Source organism: Onychostoma macrolepis, chromosome 13 (genome assembly GCF_012432095.1).
Source record: "Onychostoma macrolepis isolate SWU-2019 chromosome 13, ASM1243209v1, whole genome shotgun sequence".
Taxonomy (NCBI): Eukaryota; Metazoa; Chordata; class Actinopteri; order Cypriniformes; family Cyprinidae; genus Onychostoma; species Onychostoma macrolepis.
Window position 1 is genome coordinate 28,045,896 of NC_081167.1, and position 20,744 is coordinate 28,066,639.

General features: G+C 35.6%; 1 long non-coding RNA gene across 1 annotated transcript; it reads left to right on the forward strand.

Moving 5' to 3' along the window:
* Window positions 1–9,017: 9,017 nt before the first annotated feature.
* On the forward strand, window positions 9,018–20,743 carry LOC131552652 (uncharacterized). Its single transcript, XR_009274028.1, has 2 exons — window positions 9,018–9,083; window positions 9,263–20,743. It is a non-coding gene; the product is annotated as an uncharacterized LOC131552652 (long non-coding RNA).
* Window position 20,744: the final 1 nt, after the last annotated feature.

Here is a 20,744-nt window from a genome sequence, read left to right on the forward strand (position 1 = left end):
ATCTAAATCTTTAACAAAATTAAATATGGACTTACAGGTAACGTATGGCGATATCATTTTTGATACAGGACAGTATGTGTCATATATTACATTTCTGTATACGATTCATTTGATTTTCTAGTATTTAGACTAATGACACTCAGTCGGTTTATGAAATTTAGCTTCATTACATAATGAAAGCATGCTTTTGTAAGAGACAGATAATTCATTGATTAGCTGTAAATGAGATTTCTCTCTCACACACTCACTGTCTGTAATTTACAGCGCCTGCAGGCTGAATGACGAGTGTGAAGTGAAATATATCTGTCTGTATTTGAGCGTCACTTTAGAGCAGTAGTATTTCAGAGCTGAGCGTGTCGCCCTTGGGCGGCGGGGTAATGCAGGCCATTATGGATTTAACAGGACTATACATCACTCATAATCATACCTTATAGTGGTAGATAGATATTTTATGTTAGGAAGATGAATGGATGCAGTATCAAATAGTCCGTAAATGTTATTGAGTTTTTCAGGACACACACCATTAACTTATTATTCTCTCTCACTCTCCCTCTCTCTATCTCACCCATTGTTTTTTAAAGGGGCCATGACGCATGCTTTTTGTTTATCAGACTATTTCAAAAGAGAATATTTAATAGGTTTTTCCATAATATGGCCTGCATTTTGTAAACATTTTGATTCTCTTGTAAATGAATATCTTGTTTTAGAACAAAACAGCACAAAGTAAAGGTGAAGTGTGTATTTTTTGTTCCATTAGTGTCATAAACAGAATTGCAGAAATAATTATTGTTTTCAGACAGTTTTTCCAGCTAGTTGCAAAAGCAGCATTTTTCATGTTCATTTTGTTTATTTTATGTACTAAAATAACAAACAAAAAAACATACTAAAATAAATAAAAAAAATTAATAAAATAGATTTAAAGTGGCCCTATTATGGGTTTTGAAAGGTTCATATTTTGATTTTGGGAGTCCCCAACAACAGGTCGACATGCATGCACGGTCAAAAAACACTTTCATTGTCTTATAATATGCATGTCTGTGAGCTTTTAACGCTCCAAAAGCTGCACCTAGTGGCAAAGAATGAATTTGCATTTTCATTAAGATCAACGCGAAAATCGAGTTTTCCCAGGTCTGCGCGCGGCACAAGTGGGCGGGCAATATTCGCTTGGGATTCGTTTTAAAAACGACTAGTTTCAATGACTCAAGAGTCGACTCTTTCTTTTGAGAGACAATAATTTTATACACGGTGCACTTTCAGATTAAACATTTTGCAGGATGTTTTCATTCACTTAGAGCTGTGTTACACACTGCATGAAAGGTCATTTTCAAAAATCCATAATAGGGGCACTTTAATAACTAATAAAATAAAATACAATTAAATTGAAAAAGTATATAGACATTTAAAAAACAATAAAAATAAAATTAATTCAAAATATGAATATATATATATTTTATAATAGTATATCAGTGCTACAAAAATAACACTGCTTGGGATAGGTATTTTTTACAAACACAGTACACACATATTGTACATTATATGGATAAATAATGTACAGTCTTACCCACGATAACTGTGCAAATATAGCTATAAATTATATAGCAAAAACTGCGGGCTGACACATTTCTGCCTCTGCACAGTATATAATGTCATATGGTCCAGCCGTAACACCCACAAATGCAAACATACATGCTGTCACCCCGGGCCCCTCATGTCACCCCCTGTTGCCCCTTCTGTCTGAGACTAGGTATTTAAATGAAATAACATCCACAAGAGTAGCCAAACACACACACTCACTCACACTTGCACACAAAGGAAATCACATCCAGGCTGTGGGCCAGAGGGGCCCTGTGACAGGGTGTGGACAGGCTTTAACGGCAAGTGTGTGTGATGGCTGTGGACCCTGTGGACAGTAGTCAGATCCATTACTCTATATTCTTTCTGGAAGACAGCCGTGAAATCTTTCATATACACTTTTGCCCTCTAAACTCACAATGGACATTAATGAAACTCGGGCCACTGCCAACACACACATATACATTAACCCTGTTTAAACTGGCCTAAAGTGGCTTACTGGTTTAAGCTGATTTAGCTGGTCAGTAAGCCAAAACCTCCTTTAAAACTGCATCCTCAGCCTTTTTGACTCCAAAGACAATTATTCAAAAGCCCCCAAAATACTTTTGGTATTTGGTACTTGGTTCTGCTGTAATGATGAAGCTGCTGGTTTTATCTTTTTTATGTCCAAAAAACAAGGAGTGGCAATGCAATGAAATAAAATATTAACAACAACAAAACAACAACAGATATTAGTAGTAGCAGTAGTACATTGATACAATTCCAGAGGTTTAATTAGCTGAATGTTCTTAAGCCCTTACACTTTTAATTGCCAATTAATTTAAATTATTTTTCTAATCATTTGTGACAGTGTTTTTTTATTTTTTATTTTTTTTTTTTTTAAATTTCTCAGCCATTTCTACAGAGTAAAGTATTTTAGGGCTTGACATAACTATTAAAATGTCCATGACTTTTTATTAATTTCCATGACTTTTTAAAGATTTTATTAATTTCTATGACTTTTACAGACCTAGAAATCAAAATTCCCTTACATATCCAGGTTTCTCGAGACTGTGAGATTCCTGGATTTATTATATAAAATGATAGTTGTTGAGGGAATTAAACTGAGAAACACAATGTCAGCTGTTTTAGCTTATTTTAAAGCTTGTTTTGTCTTATTGTAAATCATTTTAAGTCATCTTGCAGCCCGTTTGGAAGTGCACTGAAGCCCCCTAGTGAGTCCATGGCTCCTCTGGTGGAAATTCACTGCTCTAAAATCATCAAACTAAACCAGCCTGACAAGTGAAAACCAGCCTGGTGGTTAGCTAAGACCAGCAAACCTCTTTAGGGTAGTTTAATCTATTGGGTTTTTTCCCCTGCATGGAACTCTCATTCACATTCCATTCAACTCGGAAAGTTGGAATGCACAACTTCCTAGTTGGAACAGTGTAGTGAAACGCCACTTGAAGTCGGACTTCCAACTTGGAAACTTGTTTGGAAACCTAAAACCCTGATTTTGCAAAATGCAGATGTGCAATGTAATGAACCACATATTAATCTCTCTGATAACTGAACACGGCATAGCCTGCAGTTGCAGTTTATTTCTTTATACATGTCATTTCCTGAGCATCAGGAACCGGAAGATCCTTATGGTTGAAGATGAAGTAGTAGGAATATCCCGCAGCACTCTCCTTGGGTTTCTTATGATGACAGAAATACTGAAAGTCAGGCGACTGGATTCTGGAGCAGAGTCCACACACACATACGCACAGAAACACTACTCGCTCACATACCAGGAAGCTGAAATCGTGACCTCTGAACTAGTCCAACTATTCATCATGGCTTGGCCTCATTGGCGTTCGGATGGGTCGGCCAGCTGCGAAACATACGCACACACAGGCATCTGTGACCCATCTGCACACAGCGAGTCTTGGGGGCCGTTTATCAAACGCTGGAGACACTGAGACTAGCTTTCATACTCATACGCCCCAACTTTCCCTCCTTCTCTTTATCCATTCGTACTGTATATATTACAGTGTTACATTGCAACAGCTTTTAAAACAAATCAGTGATCACAAATATTGTGAAAAACAGACACTGAAATTAAATCTTTAATTTTTGCATTAATTTAACAGACGTTTTTTCCCCAAAGTGACTTACAAATCAGAAAAGCATAAGCAATTTATCATAAATCATTACTGTTTTTGTACAAATGTGTTTTTTTTTTTTCAAACTTCCTAACCCAAAACCAAATGTCTCTACTGTAACTCCTCCATAGTGCTTTCAAGCAATGTCCACCAACCTCTGTATGAACCTTCAGCAATATCTTTTTCTGATTGGAAATGTAGCTGAAGATCCAATATCCTCATAGACGTCTATTGAAAATTTCTGCACGTAATTCTTTTGATGTCTTGAATTATTATGCCATTGTCAGCATATACAGATCAGAACATGTTTGGAGTTTGTGGCACAAAACAGAAGGTCTTGAAGATCTCTTGAAGATGTTGTAGCTTTAAAATCTGCCGCAATATGCAATACAAGTCCCAGGTTCATTTTCAGTTGTGAAAAAATGAGCCAGCATGGTTATTCTCAGCATATTAACTTTGATTTTGGCTGGTCAAATACAAGACATTAGCATGACGATTCAATTATGTATATTAGATTAGTATATAATCAACTAGTGAACAGGACCATTTGAATTCTTGCTGGATTTCACATGCTGTCATCATATCAGGGTTATTATTGTTCACTAACATTTGCTTAAAAAAAGTAAAAAAAAAAAAAAAAAAAAATCCTTAAATAAATTTCATTTTTTTTGCCAATTCATTTAGTTTAAGTACTAAAATAACTGAAATTACATAAACTGAAATGAATAAATAACAATTAATAAATATTATATAGACCAGGGGTCGGCAACCTACTGCACGCGTGCCAGCAGTGGCACACAGAGGGATAATTGCTGGCACGCTAGCAATAGGGAAAACTGCATAATGACGTACATTTTGATGTAATAAATTATCATAGTCACATAGCCTGTTAGGAGCTATAAATACTGTTAAAGTGTGATAATTAACGTGTGATAATTAACTTGCGCTAGTCTACAGATGCGCGCGTGATCGCTGCACATAGCCTACTAGGCGCTCGTCAATGTCAAAATGACTGAGATGGCCAATCAAATCAAAGTAGGCAGGGTTTACCATTCACAGATGCTGAGCGCGAAGCGTTTAATGTTGAAAGAGAGCGAGGTAAGATAAAGCTGCAAATCATTTCATATTAGTCAACTGTTTTAAGATAGCAATGTTAAATGACCAACAGCTATATCCAGTGATGCAGACTACTTGAATGTTTTTTTTCTCAAATATGGCCATTTTGAGACAGAGAGAGAGAGAGAGAGAGAGAGAGAATTGTCTGCGTCTGTGTCTCTTTCTACAAAGAATGAAGCTGAGTTTTGTTGCTTAAAAAACAGCGCGTTTTACCCCCTCGTTGCTGAGATTCAGCATCGATTAATAAAAGTCGCGTGGCAGCACTGACAAGAACTTTATGAGCTTCTGAATGTTACTTTTTGCGCATAGTGATCTCTGTTCTCTGTGTGCGAGTGGTGTATGTGTGCGCGCGCGCATCCATTAAAGCAGCGCATTAATATAGAACGGTGATTAAACTGAACGGTTTTAATGCATTGGCCTTGTCTCACACACACATACAATACAGTGGTGTCCAGTACGGTCACACTGTATACCTGTTATTCAAGAAACTTTTGAAATGTTTAAAAAACTATTTATTTCCATGAAAATACATTTTTTTTTTCTCGTATCATTTAAAAATGTTTATGTACTGTATAAATACAGAATGCATATTCTGTGGTGGTATTGGCACAGTGGTTAACCAGAAAAAATAAAAATGGCACGTCAGCCAAAAAGGTTGCCGACCCCTGATATAGACATTTAAAAACAAAACTAATACAAATTACAAGAATGCAACAAAATTACTAAAACTTTAATATTAAAGTAAAAACAGAAAATATAAACTAAACTATAAATTAAAATACCAACAAAAACAGTCATTTTATCAGTTGTACTAAACAAACCAATGCATCATATATATATATATATATATATATATATATATATATATATATATAAATTTATTATTTATTTTTTATTTTTTATGTATGTTTAAAATCGCCCAGTGAATTACATTGTTATAATGTTTAAAAGTTATTCAAAAGTGTAACTGACAGTGAGGACAGAATTTGCATACTGAATTCACATCTTTAACAGCACATCTTTTTAATCATCTATAGCTGCCTTTACACTGCAAATATGGTGTGACATTATATATTGATTGGCATACCCAGAAGACATGGTGCACACAAATGTCATGATAACAGCTGTTATGCAACTTTTACTTTTCATTTTATCAGAACCAAATTCAGCTTACCTAACACTATGCTTTGCGAGCACTGCTGTTTCCTTCTGGAAATGCAAATAGAGTTTTGTTATTCTTTTGGTCTGCCTACTGTCACAATGATGCAAGGAAATGGGCCTGATTTTGCATATGCGTCCTAAATTTAGTAGCTATATCAGGATATTTAACCACACCATTATTTGCATATTACTTGTGACGTGTTTAATAGTTTTCACTTTCTTTAATTGGCTTTTTTTACCCTAAAGGTTAGTTGATTTCACGCTTCTCTTTTTCACTTCAGTAAAAATGTAAGCTTGAATTGAGCTGCTCTTTTTAGCAGTTAACGTTAGCCGTGTGATGATGTCATAAGTCTCAGGTGCTGATAAGTCGGTTTGGTTCGATGATTTGGTTAATGAAACACTTAAAATATCATCACTTCAGCGATCTAGACAGAGAGGAGCAGTCAGTCTTTTTCATGGACTAGTGTTTTTATTGCAAGCCTGTGGATGTTGTTGTAATCTTCTGGAGTGCTCTCTTGAGTGAAATTATAATTCTCAGTTTCAGATTTTTTCAAATGAAGTCACGTCATTCCGGTCCAGAGTAAAGCTGAATCCAACCAATTTCAGCAAACACTTGCAGAAACAAAACCCTCCCACAGATGGAAAAGCTTTTGGTCCGGCTTAAATCCAGGTTGTGTTTGAAATGGCTAGAAGGACAAAGATCTTCCATGGGTCACGAGTAAAGAAAACCTGCTCTCGCTTGCTTAATAAAGTGTAAATGCACGCTGTATTACCATAAACTGCTTCTAAATCGTCAATCGTATTTCTCCAGGCGTTTAATCTGATTATATATCCACATCCGTATGAGTTTGCTATAATTTAGTGTGGTTTCTTGGCTGCGGAGGTCTTTGGATTTCCTCTGAGAACCTGTTGGATCGGAGTGTCCATTCCATTCTTATTCTTCTCCCCTCTCTCGCTTTCATAACCAATTCCAAATGTGGCCGATCCCACTCCCAAACGTCCTTCTTACACACCCTGCTTGGAGCCTGTTTTGGGGTGGTGGGTTAATCAGAAGCAGATTTGTGAGTCTGTCTACGCCCTTACAGTGGGTCACACTCACATAAACACACTGGACAGCGATGGAGAGGTTTTAGATGGATTACATGTGCCGTACCCCGTCTTTTCATTGGAAAACAGTCAAAGAAGCATCCTTAACACACACACCCAGGGATTGCTGGAACACATTTCAACTCACACCCACCCACACATACATCAGAATTCAATCTGTTCATGTTTAATATCAACATGTCAACATCTCAAATGTAAATCCTTATAGATAAATTATAATGAGTGTACATTTTTTGAAATTGAGATTTCTACATCTTCTGAAAGCTGAATAAATAAACTTTGGTCAATATTTGGCCGAGATACAACTATTTGAAAATCTGGAATCTGAGGGTGCAAAAAATCTAAATACAGAGAAAATCGCCTTTAAAGTTGTCCAAATGAAGTTCTTAGCAATGCATATTACTGGTCAAAAATTAAGTTTTGATATATTTATGGTAGGAAATTTACTAAATATCTTCATGGAACATGATCTTTACTTAATATCCTAATATCCTAATGATTTTTGGCATAAAAGAAAAATTGAAAATTTTGACCCATACAATGTATTTTTGGCTATTGCTACAAATATACCCCAGCGACTTAAGATTGGTTTTGTGGTCCAGGGTCACATATATACATACAAGGAATAAATTATTGAAATATATTTGATCTAGTTTACAGATAAACAAGGGGGAAAAAACAGTTCAACACATGTGCTGAGTTTTTCAGTTAATTTTTGTGACACGCTTAATTTGTTCACAGAAAGGAAACTCAAATAGCAGAAAGCTACATCCTATTTGTTTTCCTTATTTTACAAAAGCACGTTTAGTTTTCATTGTGAGTGTACACAAATAAAAGCAGACCTTTATACATTGATGCATTATTAATAAGACAATAAGTGTTTAAAGTTGATTCTGCTGGTATAAGGAAACAGTTGAAGTGATCACACCGGAGCGCACGCACACACACACACAAAAACACATCAGTTCCAGCATTGCTAAATTGACAGTGCAGTTGGTACTTTATCAAAATAAAATAGTGAACCAAACATCAGCGCGCCCGCCTATGTGTCACCGTTGGAATGCGACTGAAGTACAAAGCCTATCATTTACATAATAAATAATAGTTTAGCATTCAGATACGTTACATCGCAAATATGGACATATTATGGAATATTTGGATTTGTGCCAAATGAGAGAGGTAGGATACACGAGCTTAAAGCTCCATTTTGCAAACAGTTGAGTGTGCAAGCCTTTAAAGTATACTCCTTTGTCAGTCTATGTGAGAGATGCATTCAGAATCAGCACATAGTCACTGTCTGGGGGCTTTGTGCGCAACTCATGGCATTCGCTGTTCATCTGCTGGCGGTTATCAAACAGCGTTGCATAACTGCGGGCGCCCCCTTCTGGATTATCTATTTGTCATTAATTTGTTCTATCTATCTATCTATCTATCTATCTATCTATCTATCTATCGTTCTATCGTTCTATCGTTCTATCCATCTATCATCCATCCATCCATCCATCTATCTTTCTATCCATCTATCATCCATCCATCCATCCATCTATCCATCTATCCATCTATCTATCTATCGTTCTATCCATCTATCCATCTATCTATCTATCTATCTATCTATCTATCTATCTATCAATCAATCAGGGGTGGAACGATACATGTATTCGAACCGAACCGTCACGGTACGGGCATCTCGGTTCGGTGCAGAAGGCCTTACAACGAATACAGGCAATTCACCCTGGGATAGATAGATAGATAGATAGATAGATAGATAGATAGATAGAACAAATTAATGATAGATAGATAGATAGATAGATAGATAGATAGATAGATAGATAGATAGATAGATAGATAGATAGATAGATAGATAGATAGATAGATAGATAGATAGATAGGTAGATAGAACAAATTAATGACAGATAGATAGATAGATAGATAGATAGATAGATAGATAGATAGATAGATAGATAGAACATATTAATGACAGACAGATAGATAGATAGATAGGTAGATAGATAGATAGATAGATAGATAGATAGATAGATGATAGATAGATAGATAGATAGATAGATAGATAGATAGATAGATAGATAGATAGATAGATAGATAGATAGATAGATAGGTAGATAGAACAAATTAATGACAGATAGATAGATAGATAGATAGATAGAACATATTAATGACAGACAGATAGATAGATAGATAGATAGATAGATAGATAGATAGATAGATAGATAGAAAGATAGATGATAGAATTCGATCGATAGAAGGATAGATAATAGATAGATTGATAGAGAGACAGATGATAGACAGATGTCCGGTGCGTCTAGTGTTAGAATCTGCTGAGGTGGCTGTAATCTCAGCTGGAGCATCAAACATACTGTAGCTCTGGTCTGAAGAAGCGCACGCTCTGAAAAGAGCATCTGTTGAATGTACACTTTCACTCTCCTTCCTTCTGTCATTCACACATCCCCCTTTCACTGGAGCAGCTATTTCCTGTTTTCCTGTAATGGCTCTCTCTCTCTCTCTCTCTCTCTCTCTCTCTGTAGACTGTACTGTATCCAATCTGTTCTTCTGTGTGTCAGAATGCAGTGAATCTCTATCACTGTTGTTAATCCTTCTCCAGGCTCCCCATGGGTCCCTAAAAGTCTTACATTCACTTTGATCAAATGTGAGCTCATAAAAAACCTGAATATATTGAATATCTATTCAATATCTTGAATGTTAGAAGAATGGAAACATAAGTATACTTCTGGATGAAAAAAAGGATATACAGTATTAATTTTATCTGTACAGATCTTTAAAACTCTTAGATTTGAATAACTCTGCATTTACACTGGTTCTCCAGTAAACTCCAAAAGACTTTAAGATTGACCCTTGACCCTTAGAGTGGAAATCATGCCCAGACCACTGTATGTTTCCATTGTTAGGGCTGCTTTCTTTCTTTCTTTCTTTCTTTCTTTCAAAGCTTAACTCCTGCAGTCTCTTTGGCAGCAGTATATAATTTAGATTTAGATTAGCTTTTTTATATCATTACAAGCTTTCAGTGAGATTAATAACACGATAACAGAATAATTCAATCATGATGCTGCTATATCAGCACAAAGTGTGTGTGTGTGTGGGTGTGTGGGTGTAGGTCTGAATGATTCAGTGATGTTAGATTAACCCTCACCATACAGTACATGTCCACAGGTGCAGAGCTGAGTGGGCTTTTCTAATTCATTCTCTGTGAGCTATGCATCAGGCTTGAACATTTTTCAACTTAATGCTTATAAAGTGAAAGGTAGCCAAGATTGTGAATGTTTAAATCATGTTGTTACATGTTAAAATATTTCATTGAGATGTCAAGTGCAGTTTGGAGGCATTCATGTGATCAAAAATGACTGTAATGGCATTTATAATGTTACAAAATTATTTCTATTTAAAAAAAAAACAACAACAGCTGTTTTAACATCAGTAATAATAGGAAATGTTTCCCGAGTAGTAAAGCATATTAGAATGATTTCTGAAGGATCATGTGGCACTGAAGACTGGAGTAATGATGCTGAAAATTCTGCTTTGATTACAGCAATTAATTACATTTTGCAATATATTCAAATATAAAGCAGTTATTTTGAAATATTTTTGTATTTTGAATTTGGTCAAATAAATGCAGTCTTGGTGAGCAGGTGTCATCTTTCAAAACCATTAAAAAAGCTTATCGACCCCAAATTTGTTAAATGATGGCTTTAATGACTGTATTGAAAGCAATAATAGAGCATACTGACAAACATGCTGTTGTACATTTACAGACACACCCCTAAAGTGACAGACAGCACAGATTTTATCGAGCGGATTTCTTCTGCACCGGTGGACATGGACGGTCAGGCCAGTTAAAGGTCACTAGATTTCACTTCCAGCATAAACAAGGACGGATCCCAGTCAACACACTATAGAGAGAGAGAGAGAGAGAGAGAGAGAGAGACTGAGTGGGTCATAAAATGATTTGAACACTCTCTCCAGATAATCCCGTGGCTCAAAACAGTCTCTCATTCTTCAGAAACAGTTTGTAATCCACTGAAGAGATTGTTGTGCAGAAAAACAGATAAAGTTGAAAGAATTTTTTGGACAGACTTCACGCTGAGCAAATACATAAACATTAGCCTTTACTTGCAAGAAAACTTCACTACCAAAAACTTTCTACTTACATTTGCATTCAAAAAGCTCTCTGACAGACGTGAGAAGTTTCTGAAGAGTTCCTTTCTTCTCTCCTACTGAAGATCAATACAGCTCAAGATTTTATGTCCTATTCCTGCATTCGCAACCACTGTTCACCAGCACATCACAAATGATAAGATTAACCATGGGTTATGCAAATGTGGCTGTAACCTGTTACACTTTAATTAAAGGGGTCATATGATGTGATTTCAAGTTTTCCTTTCTCTTTGGAGTGTTACAAGCTGTTTGTGCATAGATAAGATCCCTGAAGTTGCAAAGACTAAAGTATCAAAACCAAAGAGATATTCTTTATAAAAGTGAAGACTCGGCCACGCACCCCTAAAACGGCTCATTCAAACATGCCCCCACATGTCTACGTCATGGTGTGGGGAAATTTTCAAAACACCGCCCAAATGTATATGCAAAGAAAGAAGGCTAGACTTTTATTCTCGCTGTAGTATTGTTGCTGCCGCTGGTGCCATGTCATGGAGACGCTGTGTTTCGTTGCGAAAGCGAAACTACTTTGTTTGGGCTTCCAAAAGAGGACACAACTAGAAATCAGTGATTAAGTTGTATTTACAACACTGTTCCAGAACAGTTCAACCCACATATTCAAGTGCGTGCAGCACATTTTACGGAGAACTATTTCCTGAACCTGGGAGTAGCCTGCCAGCTGTGCTCAAAGGCTGTTTCTATAATGTGGGGCAATTCCAACTTTGCAAGGACAGTATGGCGCTTCTGACTCACAGCCTGTAAGTATGTTTTCATATTTAAAGAATTTGCCACTGACTATTCAAATGCAAGTTTTGAGCTGTGTAGAGTACGTAGTGCTTGTTGTTTGTCATTTCTCCGATCACAAATGCAGAAATGGTAATGTTTACGCGGTGCAATGCGTAAAAAGACAGTATGAGTCATTATAATCAGTAATTATGTCCCCACTGGATGCAATAAATGCCTCGTTTGTAATGGGTTTTATTGTTTTTGTGTTGTCGCGCCGGGACACAGCATCACAATATGGTAAGGGGCGTAACATTTCCGTCTCACGCTTGAGGTATTCGGCCAATCACAAGGCACTGGGTAGCTGACCAATCAGAGCATGCCTCACTTCTCAGAACAATGAGCTTTGTAAAAATCGGCACGTTTCAGAAAGGCGGGGGCATAGAGGAGCAACAATAATGTACAGTATGTGGAAAATTGTCACGGTGCACACAGCAGGGAGGAACGAGGAGACGAGGATAACTCAAAATACAGTCTTTAATGAATCCAAACAGACAGGGCACGACAAGGCAAGGCAGGGCAGGGCAGGGCAGACACACAGGAACACTGGGAATAACGAGTAGACCAGACCAAAACTAACTAAACAGGCAGGAACTAAATACACATGACAATAACAGATAATTACACACACCTGAACCGAATAAAGTAATAATCACACAGAACAAGGACAGGAACATGACCAAATAAGGAAACAAGAGGCGGGAACACGTGACACTCATGACAGAGGACTGACAAAAATAATGTGTTTTTTGAACCTTAAACCGCATAAACACATTGCATTACACCAAATACACCAAATAATGTTCGTTTTAGCAACATCATATGAACACTTTAATGTAGGTGTTTTACAAATGAAAAATCAGAATAACTAGTTTTGCCAGCATTAGCTAAAAATTGTTCACAAATTTGGGGTCAGTAAGATTTTTTATTTTATTTTTGTTGTTGTTGTTGTTAAAATACTTTTTAATTGCTCAAAAATACAGTAAAAACAGTAATGTTGTGAAAATTCTAGTAGTATTGTAGCATAAAAGGTTCTATTTGAATGTATTTTAAAATGTATTTTATTCCTGTGATAGCAAAGGTAAATCAGCAGAATCTTTGTAAAAATTGAGCAAACTGTGATTTTTGATCAATTTAATGCATCCTTGTAAATTAAAAGTATTCATTTCTTGAAAAAAAAAAATAGACATGTCGTGATTGATAAATAAATGAAATGGAAAAAAAAAAAAAAAATGTACAAAAAAAAATATACAAAAATGTACACTAATATACAAAAGTTTGGGGTCAGTAAGGTTATTTATTTCTTTTATTATTTATTTACTTATTTATTTATTTATTTGGAAATAAATTAATCTGATTGTATTCAGGGTTCAAATTTCTGGCCATTAATTTTTCGTATGTATTTTTTTTATTTAAAGATATGTTAAAAAGGTATTTGAACAAACCCAACAAACATGTAATAATAGCATAAACAAACAAACAAAAAAATATATATATATTTTTCTATCTAGTTGTCCTTTTTTTAATTATGACAGTGACAATGATTGTTTTGTACTGTTTGTCCATCTGCAGCAAGACAGATTCCTTTTATATCTTAAGTTTGTTGAATAAAAAGTCTAAAATCTAAAGATAAACATATGATGGTCAATTTTCCGCTGATTTAAAACTCATTAGAAGATTCTTGAGTCGCAACAGATGTTTTATGTATTATGTTGCAGTTCCTAACAGAGTTACAGATCAACTGGAAATTAATATTTACTTTTAACCACCAAAGATAACTTTTGACTCACATCTGCTGCTTGGTGAGATTTTATTCCCATTTACTCCAACTACCTTAACTTCTACTTGGATTTTTATTCCAAATGACTATGTATGTGTGACTAATCTCTTAGATGATTGTGATTGTGTGCATACTGAAGAATATATGACAGGAGAGAACTCAAACCACATACATTCTTCACCTGAAGCCCAGTCTCTCTCTCACACATGTACCACCCAGCGTGAGAACATTCTTCTGTACCTTCTCAGTTTTTCTCCTTCTCAATCTTTCTCATGGCCCAGGCATCTCCAGCTGTTTCTAATACTCCTCTCAGTCATGCTGGATGCTTTGGAGCTATATGATTACAGCTGTGTGTGTGTGTGCGTGTGTGCATGTGTGTGTTTAACCATATGCTCCCATCTGGCTCCATCCCAGGGGAAGTCGACCCGCTCTTAAAGAGCTTGGCTAAGGTCTGGTGTTTAGCAGCTCTGGGCTCACGGCATGCATTCCTGCGTCGGTGGAGTCTAGGCGCAGTAAAGCGTTTGATTGACGGATGAAACAGGAAATTGTTTTTCTTTCTTCCTTTGGGTTTTCCATACAGAGATGCTGATTCAGTGGTCCGTTAAGGTTGGAGTTGGCCTAATGCCACTGGAGGAGTCTAGAAAAGATACGCTTACATCTATCTCAAGTGTGCTTTTTCATCTGGAAGATCATTTTGCTCATCTGCAATACATTCCCTGTTGAATGTTAGAATGACATGCGGCAGATGTTTTTGCGATGTTCATGAAACATACAGACTGTCATCGCCTAGTCCGTTTGAACATGGCTAGCAAGCGCTCTTGCACTGGTCTGACGGTAACAAATCTCAGCACTCAAGGGGATAATCCAGTTTCCCTTTGTCTGTGCTATTAAAGCAGATGTGATTATTCTGGGAAGTTGCTCTAACCATATTGACCTTAACTAACTTAGCTTAGTTTCTCTTCAAACTATTGCTCTGCCCTAACAAGAGTTGAGCTGAAAGAGAAAACTGTATTAGACGGTAAAAGCCCATTCACACCAGGAACGATAACTATAATGATTACGATTAAAGGAAAGATAAAAACATTGACAGCCAATCAGAATCCAGTAAGGGTTTCTGCCTTTCCACAAATTAAGGACTTAAAAAGATCTTAAATAGGAGGATTAACTATACACGTCTTAACTTTTATAAAGAATATCTCTTTGGGTTTGAGACTTTAGTCTTTGCAACTTTAGGGATCTCATTTATGCATGAACAGCTTGTAACACTCCAAAGAGAAAGGAAAGCTTGAAATCACATCATATGACCCCTTTAAATCAACATACATTAGCTTGAGATGCAAAATAAAGACCTTCATAAAACCTGCAGAAACCCTATCAAACAGAACGTTATCATCTGCTAGATAACTAATAGTTATTATTATATCTTCATAGTTATCGTTCTTTGGGTGGACAGGCTTTAATGCCTTGCTATAGCGCCCCTTGTGGAAACACTAAGTATGTAAAGTGTACTTGTGTTGGGGATTGCACTATAAACTAATGTTTCACTACCAGAAATAATGTAAATATACCAAATTGCAAATCTATTTTTACCTTTATAATATACTGACAACTACCTTAAAACACAGGTTGTAAAGAGTAAGTCATGGGATGAATCAAAGTTCATCACAAGTAGCTTTTCCACAAGCTGAGGTAAATGCTAATATATGAAAGGTGCATGTTATCATACACACAAATATGATAAACCACAACACTAAAATAATTCTCATAACATTAATTTAACAACATAATGTGTAACATAAAATCCTGATGTACATAAATGAAAACTAAGAAGAAACTATTTCAATGAAAAACCATTAAATGTGAAGAATTCTGGGAATGTCGGATTTTCACAGTAAATTAAGATGAATTGTTCGTTTTCACTTCCAAAAACTGTACATATAACAGCATTTTATTGTAAAATTACATGAAAAGTCCCATTAGATCTACAGTTTTATACTGAACTTACCATTCAGGCAAGGTTTTTACTGTAGCATATTTACAGTCTTTTACTGTTGGAGTCACAATCATTTTTGCTGAGTTTGCTTCTGAAAGTCTGATTTAATTTGTGAATTTTCTTTCCTACAGGGACAGATAAAACGAAATGTTTAGTGTCAGATTAACACATCATGCAGTGCGATTCACTTCCCCTAGAGTCATTTCACCGTCAGGAAAACACATGTCACCTAACTGTGTTTAGCTGTGAATAAGCTGTGTTTTGTTATCTGCTTGAATCAGACACTCAGACAGACGGACTGCTGAGAATGTGCTGCAGTCAGATTTAAAGTGCCCTGTAAATATGTTTGTGGCGTTGTTTGCATTTTAAAGTCTGACAAATGGGGTCACGGGTGAAGTGCTGGCATATTTTCGCAGGGTGATTCACGCGTGGAACATTCTGCATGTGTGGGGGAAACATGGTTTGAATATTTTGAAATGAATCATTTGAAGAGGAATGAATTGAGTTCTCAAGGGGGTTTTGTGGCGGTGGCTTACGTTCTCCTTAGATCAATGAATATGACATTTTGAGATGGTTCCCCCCTGCTTTCTGCTGCGGTTAAAGGGTACAGTCATGCTGGGTACTGTATATTTGTCTTTGAAAGATGATTGATAGATAGATGGAACGTTTGCAGTTCTTACAGAGATATTTTAGAAAATGTCCCAATATCATTTAAAACTTTCATGTTTCGTTAGAAATTAGACATCTAGGTTGTGTCAGATGTCTTACTGTAGCTTTGTGTGAGGAAAAGACCAACATTTGATGAATCGCTACTCATGCATATGAACTGGCATGTCGAGTTCAGTTGCAATGCACATCAAATCCAATGACAACAAATCTTGTACAACGCAAAAATGCACTTTTTTTTTTGCATGCATGCATGCAATCGCAAATAGACATTCTTCTTCATGATCACTTAAAATGCAGCTGCATCTTTTGTGTTCCATGGAAGAAAGTCATACAGGTTTGGAACAACATGAGGGTAGGTAAACAAATTTTCTTTCATGGGTGAATTATTCCTTCAGTAGGACATGTTCAGTCCTACTCAGTGTGTATTATAATCGCTCTGGAAACAAACTTTGACTTACCGTTCCAAACCCTGAACCGCAACGCAACCATCAGCACTTGCGCTTTCATCTTCCAGCTGATGAAACAGAGCCAAGAGGAAATGAGACAACTTTTTTTGTGAACTTCCTGAAGACCTTTGTTTTGACCTTTAAATAGTGCTTAGACTTCCACTAGACCTTGTGATGTGAAATAAAACTTCCTCTTGTGGTATACTTAAGATAGTTATGCTACTTTTGTTGATGGCTACTTTATTACTACCCAGAGCTTTCAAACATCTGGTTAAATCATAATTTAATGAGATATGGCACCAATGTTCCTGTTATATTGCATTATGGAATATTTTAATTTGTCTCCATAAATGAATGTAAGTAGTTGTAAAATAGAGTAAAAACAGTAACATTGTGAAATGTTATTACTGTTTTCTATTTAAATATATTGTCAAATTGCATGCAAAGATGAGTTTTCAGCATCATTTCTCCAGCCTTCAGTGTCACATGATGCTTCAGAAATCATTCTGCTGCCTAAGAAACATTTCTTATTACCAATGTTAAAAACAGTTGCGCCGCCTAATAATTTTGTGCAAACATTATTCTAGCTAGATTTGTATTGTTTTATTTCTTTGCAATATATTTTAAACCTGTTCAATAACAGGTGAGAGGATCAGGTTTAGGTGCAGGGCTATGTTTAGGGGATAGAAAATGTTATTAGCTTTATATAACAACAATAGTTGAAGGAAAGTCCCCACTATGATAGAAAAGCAACCGTGTGTGTGTGTGTGCGTGTGTGAGAGAGAGAGAGTGTGAATGTAAGGGTTATATTTACAGAAGTGAAGCTGATTAAGGCCAGCGTGTTGCTGCTTTCACACTCAAACAAATGCAGTGCAGGGAAATATGAGAGTCATAAATGTTTTGACAGCTCTATATGCGTGAGGTCAAATATCTGAAGAGAGTTACTCGATATCACACCATTACTTCCACTGCTACTGCAACTGAATTCTTCTGTTCTACTAATGCATAATCATATGGTTAAAGATATTGCCTTAGCAGACTGTAAGTTGGGTCTGTTCTTGTTTTGAACTGGAGAAAGCCCTTTTCCACTAAAATGATGCTGATCACAAGGTTTGAGAAGTGGAATGCATTGATGTGCTGTATTATTATCAAAATGTGATTGTAAATGAGATTTGAGAGCTTTAGTTGAGGGGAATATTATCAGTGCATGATTTCAAGTTATTTTTATAATATAAAATATGGGGACCACCTATGTGTAGAGCTTGCATTGAGATTTGTGTAGCTTTTCCATGAAATTTCATTCATTGTATGGAAAATTATCTTTGGTTTGGATCAAAATAAAGATGGGTAAATTATGACAGGATTTTAAAAATCACTCAAAAGATCAACACTCAAAGAATATGTATGACTAAATTTAAGATTTATGTATTTAAATTGCAAAAAAAAAAAAAAAAAAATATATATATATATATATATATATATATAACGGTGAAAATGTTAATAATTATCCAGTTTTAACTAATATGTATCTTTCTCTTTTAATTAATATTTATCTAATAAATTAATGTGATACATATTTGTCAGCCATATATACAGTAAATGAAACGGGTAAGAAACAGGTCAGATTTCTGTACTTGTACTAATAAACTAAACTTGTTTTAAATACACAATAACCAGGGGCTTCATGTATAAAACTCTCCGTATATTTCATCCTAAAAGTGTACGTACGCACAAAAGCCAGAACCTGTGCAAAAATCCCTTCATAAATCCCAGTCAGAGGAAGATTGTGCCTATGTGCATCTCCACCCCGACTCCTCCCCGAAATCACCATATATCGAGCTTGCAACGCCTAATTTAACTATGCATAACCTCATCTGCATATCATTTCCATGCATATTCCCATCCATGTGACACCATGTTTAACACCATCACAAGATAAAATATACAGAGATGTGGACTATAAATGCCATTATTTTTTATTGCTAAAAGTTATCCAATATCCTTGTTATGTTTTAGAATAAATATATAAAAATATCCATAAAAACAAAACAGTTTTAAAATAGTTATTAGATAAACATTTTAGAACAGTTGATCTCATTGTTTTACACTGTCCAAATAGTATTTAAATTGTTTTAAACAATTCAAATCAAATTAAATTTATGCAGTTTTGCTGATCACTATTTTTAGTGGAAACAGATAGGCCTATAGCCTATTTATTGCAGACTCGGCACGTCACTGACATTTTAAAAAGGAAACGTGTACATTTTCTTCAAGTTGTATCCTTCAAATACAGTGGTACTTTTCATAATGTTGTGGAGATGCCTACACATCATTTTTATAATATTAAACTACGCCATGACTTTTTTTTTTTTCTTTGAATGCTGAAATTTTACCTGATTGTTAATGTTTGTATGCATGACATTAAGTTTATTAGTTCATGTTAAAAATGTAATCCAAAAGGATGAATATTTTTATATGCAATTCAAATGCATACAGTAAATCCTAAATTTAGGCCCAAATATAATTTTAATTCAATGTACATAAACAGCACAAAAAAAAAAAAAAAAGTAATTGTGGTTGATCACTGTATATGTCATTAAGTCAATCTCTTCCTGTCTAAATGGGTGGTTCTTGGCTAGAATAAACTACAAAGTGGACCAGAGTTTATACCAGTAGTCAGACTAGCCGGTCTAAAAAACCAGCATGAGAATTCATTCTGGTCTAAGCCGGTCTTTTCAGCAGGGTGAAAGAGCAATATGAACAATACAAGAGAGGTATGGAGAGAGCAGAGGTTGGAAATGAGTGAATGGTGGGAAAGTAAGAAGAAAGTAAGCAAAAGAGAAAGTGCAGTGCAGTAGGAGGTTCAGAGAGAGAGAAAGAGCCCTTTAAAAAAGGGGGTGTGGGAATGAAAGAGGGCAAGAAAATGGGGGAATGAGAGGAAAGAGGGAGATTTAGTTGTGTAGTTGGGTGTGGGAATGCGGGGTCAGAGCTCTGCTGGAAGAAGAGGCTCTTGGCAGGACACAGCTGAAAGGGATTGTGGGAATTTATACCGGATTAGTGGAGTGTCTGATGCTCTACAACTCTCATACGGACACACACACACACACAACTAGAGCTAGACTGAACATTCACAATATATTTGTTATGACTTTAACACTTGTTTTGTCCTCTACACTGGCTAAAGTTTGTGTTATTACACTAGGAGTGTCTTGTGAGTTTGCAAGCATTATATTAAACTTCAGCAGCACAAATGCTGTTAGAGTTCAAAATGTCAGAACTCAGAAGTGTGAGATATTAATTAGCAGTTTGGGGGAGGAATTGCCAGATGTTAACTTGGAATTCTGAGGAGAAAAGTTTGAATTGCAAGATGTAAATCTGCAATTGTGAGAAGAAAAATATGAATTTTGAGATGTAAACGCATAATTATACATAAGAAAAGTTCAAAATTGCAGTATGTAAAGTCATAATTCCAAGTAAAAAAAATTGTGAGATATAGACTCATAATTTTAAGCCAAAAAAATAAAAATAACAATCTGAATTGCAAGATATGACCTCTAAGCCGAAAAAGGAAATTATGAAAAAAAAAAAAAAACATTTACAATATTTTTATTAAATCATTTCTGTCCGTTTCAATGAATTGCTTCTAAACGCAGCAATTTGTTTTGCAACATCACTCAACAATGTAACATTTTTAATGTATTAAGATATTTGTATGTAAATATTGGAGTTTATGAGTATGTAGAGTTATATTGGTGCATATAAATTATTAAATATTCTTGTTGTTTCATTAGCCCCTCCAAAGAAAC